This window comes from Lissotriton helveticus, chromosome 5_1, assembly GCF_964261635.1.
Source record: "Lissotriton helveticus chromosome 5_1, aLisHel1.1, whole genome shotgun sequence".
NCBI classification, from domain to species: domain Eukaryota; kingdom Metazoa; phylum Chordata; class Amphibia; order Caudata; family Salamandridae; genus Lissotriton; species Lissotriton helveticus.
The window spans coordinates 1,543,629,062-1,543,646,078 of NC_136065.1; the positions used below are offsets into that span (position 1 = coordinate 1,543,629,062).

General features: G+C 47.1%; 1 protein-coding gene across 1 annotated transcript in view; it reads left to right on the top strand.

The window, feature by feature from the left end:
* The first annotated feature begins 10,133 nt into the window (after window positions 1–10,133).
* Window positions 10,134–17,017, top strand: part of LOC144755556 (uncharacterized) — a 48,677-nt gene continuing 41,793 nt past the window's right edge. Inside the window, exon 1 of the mRNA XM_078644610.1 lies at window positions 10,134–10,287. The gene's annotated coding sequence lies outside the window, so the exon portion shown is untranslated. The remainder of the gene's footprint in view (window positions 10,288–17,017) is intronic.

Genomic DNA, 17,017 nt, shown 5'->3' on the forward strand with positions numbered 1-17,017 from the left:
ATTTGGAGAAATTCGGGGATATATTGGGATTGCATATTAACCACTGAAAGTTAAAGCTTTTTCTGCTAGGCAGGCTCTGGGCTCTGGAGGTGCAGTAGCTGCTAGTGATGGATCTTAATTAGGCCCCACACACTTTCAGTATCTGGGGGTAGAATTCTCAGCCATGAATAATTTCTAACTGAGGGGTATATTTACAATAAAGTGCTGAAGCGTGTCGTTAAGCCAAGAAGGCTAACAACACAATTTGTCACTTTCGAAACTCAATGCTGCACCATATTTACTAGAATATGGTGCAGCCCTGCAATTCCCCCTGCGCTGGCGCTAACTTTAGGTGCCTAGTGCCAACGCAGGCACCCTTGCAACATAGTGCAAGGGTGCCTGTGTTGAGGGGAAGATTGTTTATGTGTAGTAAGGTGCCCCTTCCGGCACATACACAATCTTTAAATGCCGTTTTGTAACTTCCATTTGTGCTTCTTAATGTAGCACACATAGAAGTTGCAAAACAGCATTTTTTATAAATGATTGTTTATGTGCAGGAAGGGGGAACTTCCTACACATAAATAATCATTGGCGTTTTGCTGTTTCTATGAGTTCTGCACAATGCAGCACACATGGAAACAGCAAAAACGAGGAGAAACAAAACATTTCTCCTCTGTTCGCCTGTTTAAGATCAGGTTTACACTGCTCTTGTAAATAGGACGTGACACGCGCCAGTATGGGAACCAAGGAGTAGCAGACTCAGATGCCGGAGAATAGATTGTTGCGTGCAAAACAGCTTGAGATCGTGACCAAAGTGTTAAATACGCCAGCATCAAGGCAGTCATGCCGTAACTCACAACATCCTGAACTCGCAGCAGCTACAAGTTTAGAGCACAGCGTCACCAACACCACATCGCAGTGCAATTATTGCCATAAAGAGACCTCACAAAACAAAGAATGGCCCAAGAGTTTCCCTGCTCTCCCCCGAATTAGAGACAGCAGTCTTGGGACACACAGTGAAGGGTATCTCCAGTCCACGTCCTGAGGAAAACCCCCAAACAGATTCAGGGTTCGAAACGCGTTGACTCTGTGCTGGAACATGAACCACAATGGGTGTTACAGAAAATGTAGCCTATGATAAAACTCCCCATGCAACGAGACCCTTACAAAATTAGTTTCCAGCGTAGTTAACAAGCAGGCCTGTGTAAACGTGTTATTGGTCGCTTGTTTGTATATAGGGTATTAGGACTGGTGCCCCATAAATGAAATAATTGGAGGCATCCCCCCCCCCTTTTGTATATGGTGTCTACATGAATGTTTTTCATTTTATTGTCTGTATTATGTCGTTTTGAACTTGTTTGTATTGATGGTGTAAAAATGTTTTGATAATAGTGTTTTGCTTTCGGACATATCGAAATGTTTTGAAAAGAATACATGTAAATAAGTAAAAACGATTAAATGAAAAAGTTTGCCCGCTTGGGATGATTGGCTAGTGTGGTGTTAAATTGCTAAATGAATCTATCTGGCCACTTTTGTTGTTTATTAAGTTAGAGTGGTCTAGGCCAGGTAGTAACCACAAGACCCAAGCCTTCTTTGGTTCCACTTGTAAATAGGAGGCACAGTCAAAATCAATGGGTGTTGCGATGGAATGCCCACCACAACACCCATTGCCCACCCCTTTCACGCTAAGTGTAGTGTGAAAGGGGGCCTTATTTACAAGGCAGCATTAAGCCACGTTAAGTGGCTTAACGCTGCCTTGGAAATAAGGCGACGCTCCTATCCCCACCACAACATCACTGACATTGTGGTGGCGACAGGGGCTTGTAAATATGCCCCTGAGAATGGAATGTATGGTGACTCAACTTTGCACTTCTATAAAATTTTGGAATATGCTGCAATACTCCATTATGGGAAGGGTAGTACAAGTTAAAATGCTGCAATGCTTAATGTTCTTCAGAGCGCTATGGTTGAGATGCTGCAAAGGGTGTTTCTGATATTGATTTAGCTGTTAGTGGAGCTGATCAGGGCAGGGCAACAAAGTAAAATCAAACTGACCACTTTGAAGACAGAATAGGCAAGGTTGGGCGGGAGGTACCAAAAAAGGAACTGTATAACATGTCCTTCCGGTTTCAGCACGCTGTGCACAGGCTGATGGAGGAAGATAACTGGGCAAAAAGATTCTGTAAGGGGACCAGGGGCTGGATAACTTATTAATGTGGGGTTATTGGAGTTGCCCCCATTTCCCGTTTGTCATAAGTCAAGTTTGTGCGGTGTGGGGTAAGGCAATTAAAAGGGTCCTAGGATGTGCCTCATTTGTACCAGGCATGCAGATATGGAGTATTTATCCCTTTGCATAAATTGCCCATTGCATGTAGGTGCTGAAAGTTGGGGGAGTGGTAAAACACTGGCAGATCTGTACACTGGTGGCAGATTTTGGAGATTCGCTAATGCACAAGTGATCTGTAACATAGGGATTGGTCATTTCCTTCAATACAGGAAAATAGCGCATTTGGCTAGGGATAAATGACCCACTTTATTTATTTATTGGTCACTTGGTATTGCGTGCCAATCGCTCCCGAAGGAGCATCTCGGCACTGCGCTCCACAAGAGGAAAGGAGGCAATCTAAAATAGCCAAGTCTTAAGCCCCTTCATGAAGGAAGTGAAGGCAGGGCAGGAGCCAAGGCCAAAAGAAAGTTTGTTCCAATAGTAAGGGGCAGTTTAGGAGAACGACCTGCCCCCATATCTTGAGGTGCGGATGCGAGCAATCATCAAAAACACTTTGTCCGATGATCTCATGCTTCAGAAGGAAGATATGGATTTACTAGGGATGACAGAAAAGCTGGCCGCGCCTTAAAGAAGGCTTTGTCTGTCAAACAACAAAGTTTAAAAACAACATGGTCCTAATAGGCAGCCAATGAGGCTCCCATGCTAACTTGAATTTTGGCCAAAATGTACACACTATGTTACTGTAGAGAGTTGATCGCATACCTCTATGGAACCCTCAGTGCACTGGGGCCGCTCAGAGGTTGATGGTGTGGGAGAAATGGCAGGAAGCTGCTCCTGATATTATAACTAAGGCTGGCTGGGATCAAGTGTGTAGGGAAGTGAGACAGCTGTCTAGCAATGCTTGCTTCAAACTTATTCAATATAATTATGTATACACGACTTATGTGACACCTGTCAAGCTCAGTAAGTTTTACCAGGAGGTTTCTTCTAGCTGTCTGTGTTGGAGGAAGGGATTGACTTCATACACCTTTCCTGGAGGTGTCAGGAGGTGAGGGGTTTGCTAAGCTCGCACATTTCACTAGTAAAGACATACAATCAACGAGTGAAGAAAAAAAAAAGAAAATGGCTAGAAAATGTCAATTTTTGGGGTGGTATTCACAAAGAGGAAATAGACATGCCCTGGCATAGTGTTCTGCTCCTAAGAATCGATAAATGGGCACAGGATATGGTAGGCCACAGCTGAGAAAATACTCAGGAAACTGACTCGGAGGGACACCAGTTTAGCAGACGACCTTAGGACATTGGCGAAATGGTGAGGATACTGCATGACGTTCCAGACAGTATACCACAGTGAGTTCTTGCCCTTTAGTCTGGAAAGACTAGTGAGTAGTAAAGCAGTGGACTGACATAAATATACTCAGAAGGGTATATGTTAAAGCTAATGGTTGCATCTGAAGGGTTATTTGTATGTGCTCTATGTCGTGGAGGATGTAGGAGAGGATGACTGAGGATGGCAAAGAATTTTAATTTAATTTTAGTAGCTTCAGCTATTATGGATAAAGTGGTCATGTCATTGGGTGTGAGCGGTGGAGGGCAATAGGGAATCTCATGAATAGATGCCGTTCACACTCTGGTCGTGGGAAGTAATGTGGAGAACATTGTTAACGTATAGAGGGGCATCGGTGGGTGAGTGAAGTGTGCAATGGTTTGAGATGTTGGTGTAGAGACTTGTTATAGAACAGTGGTGCCAGTACTTAATATATTACATAGAACTGCTACAATTGAACTAATGTGGGAGTGGTGTGGCATTTATATTCCAATTATATATATTTTTATTTAAAAAACACAAACTGCACCTTAGATAGTGGTAGGAGCAGTAGAAGCAAGGACTGTGGGCCCACTTAGGTGGATGTTTTCTGTATTTATTGAGGAGCATCTGTAAAAAGAAAATCGGAACACAGGATAGTGGCTAAGAGCAAGTTTAATGAAGAGTACTGCCACCATCAACCGACCACCAGCACCTCAACCAAATAACTGCCAGACTTTCAATCCTGGCCTCACAGCACGGTGCAAAGTCCATGAGGGCAGGTGCGCAGAAGGCTAGACCCCGCACTTCTTCCCACTTACAATAAATAAACAATGAACAGTTCAAAAAATGATAAAAAAGAAAAAAAATTAGATGATAAAATAATATCATGAATAATCATAACACATATGCTTCATATCCAAAACATCATATTGTAAACATGTTTGTCAAGTTAATAATAGGCACAGTAAGCAAAACCAATTCTTAAAATTAAAGTATACAGTCACAATACAATTCTAGCCATTACAATTTCTAACATGTGCTATATAATTAACAAAATGCATCAGGAGCACCAGAGACATTAATTTCGTCACACCGTATTTATAAAGTGTAGGAATGTGTTTCCCTGAAATAATGCTTGTCAAGTGTGTTTGTGATTATTTGTTTACACCACACCCTTACTGAAATGACCGCACCCCAATACTCAACTGCAAGGTATTAAAGCAACGTTGTCCTTATTCCAAAGCTGACCATTACTAGTATGTACCACACGTTCAATACATAAGCTAAACCAGGTTCCTTTATCCTCCCCATCGTCAAACCATTAAAACTTGTAAATATTTCTACACATGTGAATTTGCATACCCACTGTGAACTTTTTCCCTCAAATCCATCACACAAAACATCCGAGATGTATCTACTGCACTGCAGTCCATCCATTCCCTATTCAATGTAAAGCCAGGTGAAGGACCCCTCAGTACTACAAATGGTGACACAGGTGGAAATATTGGATGTTGTTCTATAGACCCATAACATGTCTTCCACAACTGTTTTCCTATCTAATTTGATGCCAGACGCCAACTGTATCTGTTCCTTCAGAGTGCTGTTAAACCTTTCACCCAAACCATTGCTCCTGGGATGGTCCAAAGAAGTCTTGACACTTTGATGCCACGATCATTTAAAACTATTTTTATGTACAAGGGGAGCTGGGTACTATTATGGGTTACAATATCATTATGAAATTCGTCCCTTATCAATATTTTGTGCATACATTGAATACCCAATTGGTTAAACCAAATTAATGCTGTTCACAAAGCTAACGTTGGGCCATTTAAACATGAAGCCTATTAGTACTATGACATATTTGAAATTGTCACCCAAAACACTTGTGGGACCTGTAGTATCCTTTTCACCAAGGAACATTAGGGGCATCTACAGGTAAGATGGGAGATGGAACCGTAACCTGAGAGTCATCACTCAATCTAGATGGTCCACAATCCCTAGCAAAAGTGTTTATGGCTTTATCAACGCCAGGCCACCAAAAATCTTCACACAATCTTCGTTTCATAGAACAAATACCTATATGACCCTCTTGGGCTAGTTGTAAAAATGTTCTCCTCAAAGAAGTCAGCACAACCATTTGACCTAATCTAAGTAAGAAATCATTCTCACATATCAGTTCAGTTCATATTTGTGCATATGATTTGGCATCTTGAAATACATTCTTGACACCAGCCCAACCCGAAGCTACCCATGTCATGATTCTCTTCAACAGTTCATCTTCACCCAAACCATCTCTCCACTCGTTTTCAGTTAAAGCCCCATGTAATACATCATCCCATTGATTGGTCTGGCACTCCGCCAGATGCCCGTTCCCTCACAGCCACCTCTCCTAGCCAACAGGACCTCTCCAACCACCTCCCCTCTTTTCCTCCCAAACCCCCTACACTCCTATGACACGTCACAGTCCTCCCCTCTCCCTCTCCTCCACCGCCTTGATCCGCACCCATCTCCCCCTAAATATGTCCTTAATTCCTTTCCTTCGTGCAACGCCAACAAAGACAACTCTCCCTTCACTTCTGATACACCAACCCCCGCTCTCAACCTCCATCTTTCCCCACCTATGAACTCTATACCCCAACTCTCCTCCTGTCCCCCACCTCTCCCTGCCTTCCACCACCAATTTCACCCCCTCCTTTTGCCATCGATACACCCAACCTTCCGTGCTCTGCCCTACTCTCTCTTGAAAATAAGCTAGGCTCCCTTATCACCTCCATCTCCCAGCTTGTAGCTTCCATTTCACTTTTAAGCTCAAAGATTTCCACTTTCCCATTCCCCTCAACTCCTTTCACACAAGCCGTTGAATGCCACCCTTCTTCAACTTGCATCTCCGAGCAACCCAACTATCTACACTATTCCGACCATCTCTTCTGTCAGAACCAAGCATCCACCTAAACCCTCCCGTGCACCCATGTATAAGTACAATATCCCTATCACCCTTCTTAGCCCAAGTGCCCCGTCACCAAAACAGTCTCGACAGAGCTGCGATGTCTGCTCCACAACTGCAGATCTGCAATAAAATACAAACTCGAAATCTCTGATACTATCACCCATCACAATATTGACATGTTCTTCCTAACAAAGACCTGGTTCAACGATACCTCTCACTCTATATTTGATCTCCTATTACCCACGGGCTATTCTATTTTTAGGAATGACAGACCTATCAAAGTTGTAGGAGGTGTTGCAGTCATCTTTAGAAACTCCCTTCAACTTAAGGCTTCTCCCATCAGCGCCTTCCGCACTTTTGAATGTCTATCTCTTGAGCTTCAACTACACCACCGCTCACCCCTCAGATTCCATGTCATTTACCGCCCACCTGGCAGCGGCCCTTCTTTTATGGAGGAACTCACTGACTTCATCAGCGACCAATACTCGCAAAGTGCCAATCAGACCTTTGTGGGTGACTTCAATTTCCACCGGGGCTCTCTGCAAGACTCTTCCGCAAACTTGCCGGCCACCTTCCTCTCTACAAATGATCTTATCCAACACTGCACAGAATCAACACACTCTAAGGGCTCAATCCTGGACCTTGTTATTTCTAAAGCAGGCATGCTTTCTATCGCTACCCAAATTCACGTAGACTGGTCTCACCACCTCCTCATCCCATTCTCTCTTCACCTAGCACACTATATAACTCTTGGCCAACCTAAGAGGTCTACCTCCTGGTTTCGTGACACTAAAAATATTGACACCGTTTCCCTCTGTGAATCAGCTTTGCTGTCACTTCCAAGGCTAGACCCGAACCTAGATGTTGACGATCTCACCTCCCAATGCCTCTCGGTCCTTGCAGTCGAAATCAATAACATCGCTCCTCTCCAAAGCAAAAAAAAAAAAGGCCCATTCAGCACCTTGGTTCAACAAATCTCTCTATGAAGAAAGGAAGCACCTAAGACTCCTGGAGAAACAATGGAGGCAAGCGCCCTCCACCGATAATTTGGCCACGGTTCATTCAGCAAGATCCAAGTACATCAAGCACATCTTCCTTGGGAAAGCTTCACACTTCAGATCCCTCCTTGACTCAGCCAAAAATAGACCCAAAAAACTATTTGATCTCATCAAGAATACTAACTGCTCTCCCCCAACTTCCAAGTTGGAGGATTCTACAAAAAAAGCTGCGGATTTCGCTGTATTCTTTGACGAAAAAGTGAAATCACTTGTGGATCAGGTCGCTCATCCTACCCCTCCAGAGGAGCGCAAATCACTAACCATTTGGCAGAACTTCGAGCCCATCTCTAAAGATGTCCTCCTCAAGTGCATCCTCGAAACAAAGCCCTCCAACCATTCTCTTGACCCCATCCCTAGTGCCATTGCCATTGACTTCTATACCCATTCTCTTCCCTATTAGACCACTCTGGTCACCCTCTCCCTTTGCCAAGGCTCCCTTCCTGTTCCCTTCAAAACTGGGCAGGTCACCCCTCTGCTTAACCCCTTAGCTGTGGCGGCTATTCCACCGCAGCGCTAGGGGGGCCGTGCGGCGCTCCCGTACTCGTGACGGAACCGCTCGGTCACGAGCCTCGGGTGGGCTGTGCTTGTGACGGAGGGGTTCCGTCATGGCCCCGCCCGCTCAATAGGCGTGAAATCAGCGCCGTGCAGGCACGGCGAGCGGGGCATGACGGAACCGCTCCATCACCAGCACAGCCCACCCGAGGCTCGTGACGGAGCGGTTCCGTCACGAGCATGGAACGGGTTAAAAAACCCACTGCTGATGCGAATGACCTCAACAACTTCCGCCCCATCACTAACCTACCCTTTCTTGCGAAGATCACAGAAAGATGTGTTGCGAAACAACACCCTCCTCAACACTCTTCAACAGAGAATGGGCATGGAGGGCACTGTGCTTAAAAAGTTTGCTTCCTTCCTCTCTGATAGATCCCAAATTATCAAAATAGCGGACAGTCTTTCAACTCCTTTGGCGGTGGGTCAAGGTGTTCCTCAAGGCTCTATACTTGCACCCACATTGTTCAATCTCTATTTGGAACCACTGGGAAATCTCCTAAGTAAATCCGGGGTCCACTATCATCTCTATGCAGACGACACTCAAATCTACCTCAAGGTTGCCTCCACTCACGATCTCTCCGTCCAAAGCTCTACTCTGGACTCCATTCAAAACTGGATGTCAACACATCAACTGATTCTGAATCCCTCCAAAACTGAATTCCTCCTCCTCTCCTCCTCACTTTCTCCTCCACCAGTTCAATCATGGATGGACCAGATGAGTACACAGAAAAATAAACCCATCATTGTCGACAGCTCACAATTCCTTGGTGTCATACTCAACACAAAACTCAATCTACTCTCCCACATTAATTCAATTGCAAAGTCTGCTCATTACCATCTGCGCCTTCTTTGGGGGATTCGTCGCTTCTTCCTTAAAATGACCATGACCTTAAAACCCTGGTCCAATCGCTGGTCCTCTCCAGACTGGACTACGGCAATTCTCTTCTTACTGGCCTCCCCAAATCCCACCTGTCACCCCTTAAGTCTGTTCTCCATTCAGCAGCTCGTTTCATTTATGGGGCCAAAAGAAGCGACCACATCACACCCATGTTATCCACCCTCTGCTGGCTTCCCATCGAGGCAAGATCTATCTACAAGACTGCCTGCATCACCCACAAAGCCTTGCACTCCCCCTCTCCTCGCTACCTGGCGAATAAACTGAAACTCTCTGGAGGCTCGAGACCATCACGAAATGCGGAAAATCTACTGCTTGAACCTCCCACGTTCAAGAAGGAAAGATCGATGGCCCAATCCTTTTCAGGCAACGCAGTGAGAATCTGGAACTCCCTTCCGCCGCAGCTCCGGACCACCGCCTCCTCCCAGGCCTTCAAAACTGACCTCAAAGTTCTCCTCCTTCAAAGACACTTCCAAAGTTAATTCATGCCCTCTCTATTATCTGAAGGAAGAACTTTTAGTATAGAAAATCTGTATTCTCCATGACTATGGAAGTGCCTTCCCAGTGTGTTCTTGTGGTTTGAGAGTCTGCCATTTATTCCAGTACTACCCTTTTACCTGTGTTTGGTACTCTTTTGTAACATCACACGTCACTTTTCTCTTGTAACACACTGTTTGCTACCTCTTACATTTTGTTTGCTTTCGATACTTGCTCAAGTGCCACCATTGCCTACGTAACATTTGTTCTTGTGTTTGAGTGTACTCCATTTATTGCAGTATTATACCTCTACTTGTACTTTGTACGCTTTTGTAACCTGCACACGTCACTTTTTCCTCCTGTAATGCACCGTTTTCTAACTCTTGTATTTTGTTTGCTCACGATTGTCACTTTTGCCTCATGTCATGAAACGTTTGCTTTTGTAATTTGTTCACTTGTAATATTCTCATGTATCAGTTATGTTCCTATTGTGAAGCGCTCTGACACCTTTGGGTAAAGTCCGCGCTATATAAAACCGCATGAAATAAAATAATAAAAGTGTGCACCTTTGAACCTTCCCCGCTCTCAGCTGCAGTCGATGTAGTCTCAGCGCACCCCTGGGCGCACCCTGCTCTCTCCGGCAGACACCTCACCCCCCTCCTCCTCCTGGCCCCGCCCCCGCACGATGCCTTCCAGGAAAGTGAAACTCTGCTCTGCAGCTCCAGGGAGGGAAACGAAACCGAAACAGGAAAAGGACAGGAGCGTATAAAGGGCAGTACTGAGGCCCGGGGCAGAGGAGAGGATCTGACGTCCGAGGCCCCCCAGGCACTGACCCCAGGAGAGGTGAGGGGCGTGTGTGGGTCACTCTAGCTGTCTCTCAGTGCTTCCAGCTATCTCTCTGTGTGCCCAGCGGTGTCTCAGTGCGTCCAGCTGTCTCTCAGTGTGCCCAGCTGTCTCTCGGTTTGCCCAGATGTCTCTCAGTGTGCCCAGATGTGTCTCAGTGTGCCCAGATGTGTCTCAGTGCTTCCAGCTGTCTCTCAGTGTGCCCAGATGTCTCTCAGTGTGCCCAGATGTGTCTCAGTGTGCCCAGATGTGTCTCAGTGCTCCCAGCTGTCTCTCAGTGTGCCCAGATGTCTCTCAGTGTGCCCAGATGTCTCTCAGTGTGCCCAGATGTGTCTCAGTGTGCCCAGATGTGTCCCAGTGCTTCCAGCTGTCTCTCAGTGTGCCCAGATGTCTCTCAGTGTGCCCAGATGTGTCTCAGTGTGCCCAGATGTGTCTCAGTGCTTCCAGATGTCTCTCAGTGTGCCCAGATGTCTCTCAGTGTGCCCAGATGTCTCTCAGTGTGCCCAGATGTGTCTCAGTGTGCCCAGATGTGTCTCAGTGCTTCCAGCTGTCTCTCAGTGTGCCCAGATGTCTCTCAGTGTGCCCAGATGTGTCTCAGTGTGCCCAGATGTGTCTCAGTGCTTCCAGCTGTCTCCCAGTGTGCCCAGGTGTCTCTCTGTATGTGTCCAGTTGTCTCTCGGTTTGCCCAGATGTCTCTCAGTGTACCCGGCTGTCTCTCTCTTTCTGGCTGTCTCTTCCCCAGTGAGACAGCCTGGGGCTCGTCAGTTAGTTTCCTTTAAGGGGCCGGTCGCCCTCTAGGAGGACTGAGGTCTCTTTATACTCCCTCACCTCAGGGCTGAAGTGCAGTAAACAAGTATGAGAACTGTGGGGGCGGGGGAGTGAGTGTTGGAGCGGGTTTAATGGGTGTGGGGGCGGGGTGAGTAAATGTGGGGGCGAGATGAGTGAGTGTGGGGGCTGGGGAGTGACTGTGGGGGCGGGGGAGTGAGTGTGGGGGCGGGGAGTGAGTGTAGGGGTGGGGTGAGTGAGTGTGGGGGGTGAGTGAGTGTGGAGGGGTGAGTGAGTGTGGGGGCAGGTGAATGTGGTGGGTGAGTGTGAGGGGAGTGAGTGAGTGTGGGGGTGGGAGAGTGAGTGTGGGGGCGGGGGAGTGAGTGTGGGGGCAGGGGAGGGAGTGTGGGGGTGATGTGAGTGAGTGTGAGAGCAGGGGAGTGAGTGTGGGGGCAAAAAGAGCAGGATCACACGTTCTCTTTATGTTGAGGCTGTAGAAATAGACACGCAGTCAGATCACGTCTTCTGCTTGAGTTGAGTTCTAGGATTCATAGATTACACAAACCAAATAACACGTAGGCAGATATCACTAAGAACATGCAATCAGGAGGGTGAGAATGATTGCACCAATGAATGAAGGAGAGTGGGCGGTGTGACCCTCCCTCACCCGTGCCCCTCAGACTCACCCACCACTACCCCTCCCTCACCTGTGCCCCTCAGATTCCCCCACTCTGACCCCTCCCTCACCCGTGCCCCTCAGGCTCCCCCACTCTGACCCCTCCCTCATCCGTGCCGCTCAGACTCCCCCACTCCGACCCCTCCCTCACCCATGCCCCTCAGACTCCCCCACTCTGACCCTTCCCTCACCCGTGCCCCTCAGACTCCTCCACTCCGACCCCTCCCTCACCCGTGCCACTCAGATTTCTTCACTCTGACCCCTCCCTCACCCATGCCCCCCAGCCTCCCTCACTCTGACCCCTTCCTCACCCGTGCCCATCAGACTCCCCCTCTCCGACCCTCCTTCACCCGTGCCGCTCAGATCCCCCACCCGACACCTCCCTAACCTGTGCCACTCATATCCCCCATTCCGACCCCTCCCTCACCCGTGCCCCTCAGACTCCCCCACTCCGACCCCTCCCTCACCCGTGCCCCTTAGACTCCCCCCACTCTAACCCATCCCTCACCCGTGCCCTTCAGACTCCTCCACTCCGACCCCTCCCTCACTCGTGCCACTCAGATCCCCCCACTTCGACCCCCCCTCGCCCATCCTCTAGTGGTTGGGGGGTCTCCGTGCGGAGGCTGCAGGCAATGTCAGGGAGTCCTGGAGGGGTCAACCCACGGTGGACTCGGACTCTGGAGCGCTGGGGGACCTCACTGGGACCGGTGGGCCACTCGAACTTGGGCTGTAGGCGGCAAGTGCAGTGGTAGTTCCAAGAGTCAGGTTTCTTTGTCCTCAGCAGGCCCAGAGTCTGTTTTCGGAGTTTCTTTTGAACAGGGCTGCTGTCCACAGGAGATCTGGTCTTTGTTGAAGGCAGTCAGTCCTCCCAGGCGTTCTGGAGGTCGCTGGCTGCAGGACAAGACGATTTTTGGCACAGGATTTCTGGAAACTGCAGACGGGCGGGTAGGGCAGGGGCCATGTCAGTTGTTCTCTGCAGTCTCCTCTGCTGGGCATCTTCTTTCGTCCTTTTTAGGTCTCGCAGACCTAGCGCTGGAGCACACATTTTGGAATCAATACGGTTTCCAAAGAGGACTTGAAGCCACGCCCCTTCTTCCCATTGGCTTGCGTCATAGCTTAGGCTAAACGCTGGCTTTCTATTGTAAAGGAGGCTTGTTAGTCCCTCCTTTTACCGCCCTGTCCACTTTTGGCTCCGCCCACCCGGACTGGATTCTTTTCTTGCGGCATGATACTATCTCCTTTAATTCCTGGATGAGCACTTTTTTAATTACCATATGTGTTTAGTTGTTAAACATAGAGGTAGCTTCAATAATTGCAATAGCTGTGATTTTGTTTTGTAACTTGCACCCGCGCTTGTTTTTTTAATTATTTTTCACATTGGCGGCACCCGCGCTTTACCTTTAGCCACGTTAAGCTAAAGTGCTAGTGTCGCGATTGTTGAAAAAGTAAATAAATAGATTTTTTCTATTTCTTTACTTTTGCAGCAATTGTGCCACCCGCACTTTACTTTTACATGGTGAAAGGTAAAGCTCGGGTGCCGCGATTGCTGCAAAGTAAAGAAATAGAAAAAAAGGGGCCTGTAATTTTTTTTTTATTTAAACAACACAAAAAAGGCGCATTTGCTATACCAGATCTGCACATCAAAACATGTCTCTTTCCTTTGAAAAAAAAACTATTAACCTATATATGAAGTTCAATTATTTAGTGCAGCCTTGGTGTAAAATGCTTATCCACCTCAAGCATTAGAAATAGAGAATCTGCTCACCAACAGTGTTGCAGAGTGTCACATCAACAGAGAACACATACACCAGCGCACATCACATAAAGTCACTTTTATCCTTGTTCCCTCTGCACTTTTCTTCGATTCTTATCCTTGCACAGACAGTCCTTCTCAATCCAAGGGAGTCGCGTTGTGTAGGAAAATTTGTTTTTTATTTCTTTTAAAATAAAGTGCTTCACAGCCGACGCTCATTTCGCCCCTTGCGGGCTTCCTCAAGGCAGATTTCCAATGTAATCAGCTCTATAGTTGTCAGAGTATAGGCTTTCCACTTTAAGTCACTCTTGGCACAGGCTTCACCCAGAGTATATTCCAATCTAATCGAACACCAGCAATGAAAACAGTAATCCTTGTATTTTATATTTCAGGAGCCATGATAAGTTCCATCACAAACGCCATGAGTTTAGTTAGAAACTCATGGCGTATATTGGGTGTGTGCTCCAAAAAAGCACAGAAAACAAAGTGTTTGAAGAAATGTACGATCCCTAAACGGACTCTAATGTGAGACCCTCTCGCACTCACTTTATCATCCCCCACCTTTGGGACCGGGCTCCTCGCATTGTATAACTCCCTATTAAGCTCCCAGCTGTGACTATCTTGAATTGAAGCTTCTGCCCTAAGCTCCTATTTAAAGTTAAACCCCAATAAACGCCAATGACAGTCTCATTACCAGACTGAAGAAAAATAAAATATGCAGCGACTAATTCCTTCCATCCGCCTATTAGGTGTGATTGCTCTTTGTACCTTTAATTTATGGCGCACATAGAATCCTAAAGAAATGAAACAGAAAAGGAAGTTCATTTTTGCCCTGAGTGGAGCTATAATTTAATTGTGAATTACAGCGGTCCATTTCCACACATGACATTCTACTGTGTACTTTGAGACATAGGCGCCATTTTGCATATGTATTGGCAGGCCAACCTTTCTCCTTTCAACCCCGTCAGACACCCCTTTAACCAGTCTGAATAACACTCCATAACACATAGATAAAGGACATTGCCATTTACAATGCCAATAGCCCTAACTGAAGCAATTGCGAGACCTACTGCATTTCCAATGCTTGTTCTTCTTAGGTTTCAAGAATCTGCTTTCTTGGTTCCAGGCTGCCCCCTAAATACTGTATTTAGGGGCGTTTAGGGGCCTAGGGGTCAGTAGCCAATGGGCTACTGACCTTAGGGTGACTACACCCTTGATGTGCTCACCTGCAAGATGGGGGGCACTGAAGAATGGGCTTCACCTTGCCTCCCCCACCTTAGGGGTGGAATTGACAGAGGTGGGCACACCTTCTGGGCTGGCTAGTTTTTCCCACCTGTCTTCCCGCCGAAAAGGAGGATAGACAGGAAGGGGGCCTGCTTTTGATAACAGGAAAGACTGGGGGTCGCATTACAAAGGCTGCAAGGCCTTTGAAGCTTCCCCTGCCACGGATGGCTCTTCCTGGTCTGGGGAAGGTGTAAACACCTCAGTCCAGGGAGGGGCTTGTTCCTGGGCTCACGGAGCAAAGGCTCCCACTCTAGGGGTCCAGAAACATTTCTTGTGGTGGCAGGCTGGTGTGTACCAGTCAGGGAACCGACCAGAGGCTGGTCGTTTTTCAGGGGGCATCTCTAAGATGCCCTCTGTGTGCGTTTTTCATTAAATCTCACACTGGCATCAGTGTGGGTTTAATGTGCAGAGAAGTTTGATACCAAACTACTCAGTTTTCAGTGTAGTCATTATGGTGCTGTGGAGTTTGTAATGACAAACTCCCAGCACCATTACTCTTAAAGGCAGCCCTGCACTTACAGGGCCCAGGAATGGCACTGGGTACTGTAGGGGTACAGGGCTCATGCACCTGTACCCACACCACTGGCATAGGGCGCCCAGCTAGAGGGGTGACTAATCTATGCCACGGCAGTGGGTTGTGGGCATGGCACGCAGGGATGTTTTTTTTTTCAAAAGAGGGGGACTGAGAGCTGGGTTATGAGGTCCTGCACGAAGGCTCTTTGTCGGAGATCTTTTGAAGAAGAAGCCAAAAGGTGCGTGCAGGTGCGGGGGCTAGGTAGTGTTTATTTATTATTTATTTATTTAGAAGTTTTCTATAGCGCTAACAAGACCCGAAGGTAGCAGAGCGCTTTACAGTAACAGGCGTGACAGGGTGAACAAAAATACATGTAACAGGTAGAGGCAGTCCTCGAAAGACAATATTGGGGGAGGGAAAGTTCGTAAAGTGGGACTTTTGGTATAAGGATACATAGATAACACATAGTTCAGTGGGAGATCTTAGTTATCTGGGACCTAGGGAGCGGATGAGGAACAAGGATTTGAGTTGGTTCTTGAATTCCGCATAGGACGGGAGAGTTCTGATATGCGGAGGGATAGAGTTCCATATTTTAGGGGCATTTCCAGTGAAGGAGCAGTCCGCAGTTTTCTTCTTTCTGGTTTTTGGAAGGATGAGCAGCAGGGAGTTGGAGCTTCTCAGATATCTGCTTTGACCTGCTTTTTTGAGCTTGGTTGCCAGGTATTCTGGTTTACCGGTGTGGAGGGCCTTGTGGTTAGGCAGGCCGTTCTGAAGGTGTTACGCATTTCCACCGGAAGCCATTCGAGTTCTTTAAGTGCTGGGGAGATGTGGTCGAATTTTTTGCATCCTGTGATCATTCTTGCTGCCGCATGTAGTGTTGTTTTTAGTGGCGCCAAGTGTGATTTGGGGATACCTGTAAGGATTGAATTCCCATAGTCCAGTCTAGATAGAACTAGAGATTGTGTGGCTAGTTTAAGATCCTTGTTTGGAATGAAAGGTTTGATTTTGTTCAGCAGTCTGAGGTTGAAGAAAGCACTTTTTGCCGAGTTCTTAATGTGGTTTGTCAAGGTTAGTTTGGGGTCTAGGGTGAAACCCAGAGATTTGACGGAGTCAGTTGGCGTGAGTGAGCCTTTAAGAGCATCGATCGACTTCAGCCACTCGGTGACTTGAGGGTTGTCTTCTTTGTTAGAGATGAGAAGGGTTTCGGTCTTGTCGGGATTGAGTTTCAGGTGGTTTTTTGTCAGCCAATCTTGAACATCTTTTAAGACAGCATTTAGTCTATGGATGTCGTTAGGTGAAGAGGTTTCCAGGTAGATCTGCGTGTCATCCGCGTAGAGGTGGAAGAGGATGTTGGCATTCCTGAGTAGTTTGGCGAGCGGTTCCATATAGATGTTGAAGAGCTGAGGAGAAAGTACTGATCCTTGGGGGACACCCTTGTTGACTTGCTGTGTTTCAGAAGTGTAGTTCTTCAGTTTTATTATTTGTGAGCGGTTATGGAGAAAGGAAGAAAACCAGTCAAGAACTACCTCGCCGAGGCCAGCTCCTATTTGCAGAGTTTTGATGAGGAGCTTGTGGTCCACCGTGTCGAACGCTGCGGAGAGATCAAGGAGTATGAGGAGGCAGCACTTGTCAGCGTCAAGAGAACCGTGAATGTCGTCTATGATGTTCAGCATTGCGGTTTCTGTGCTACGACCTTGTCTGAAGCCAGATTGGAGGGGGTCCAGGAGATTGATGTTAT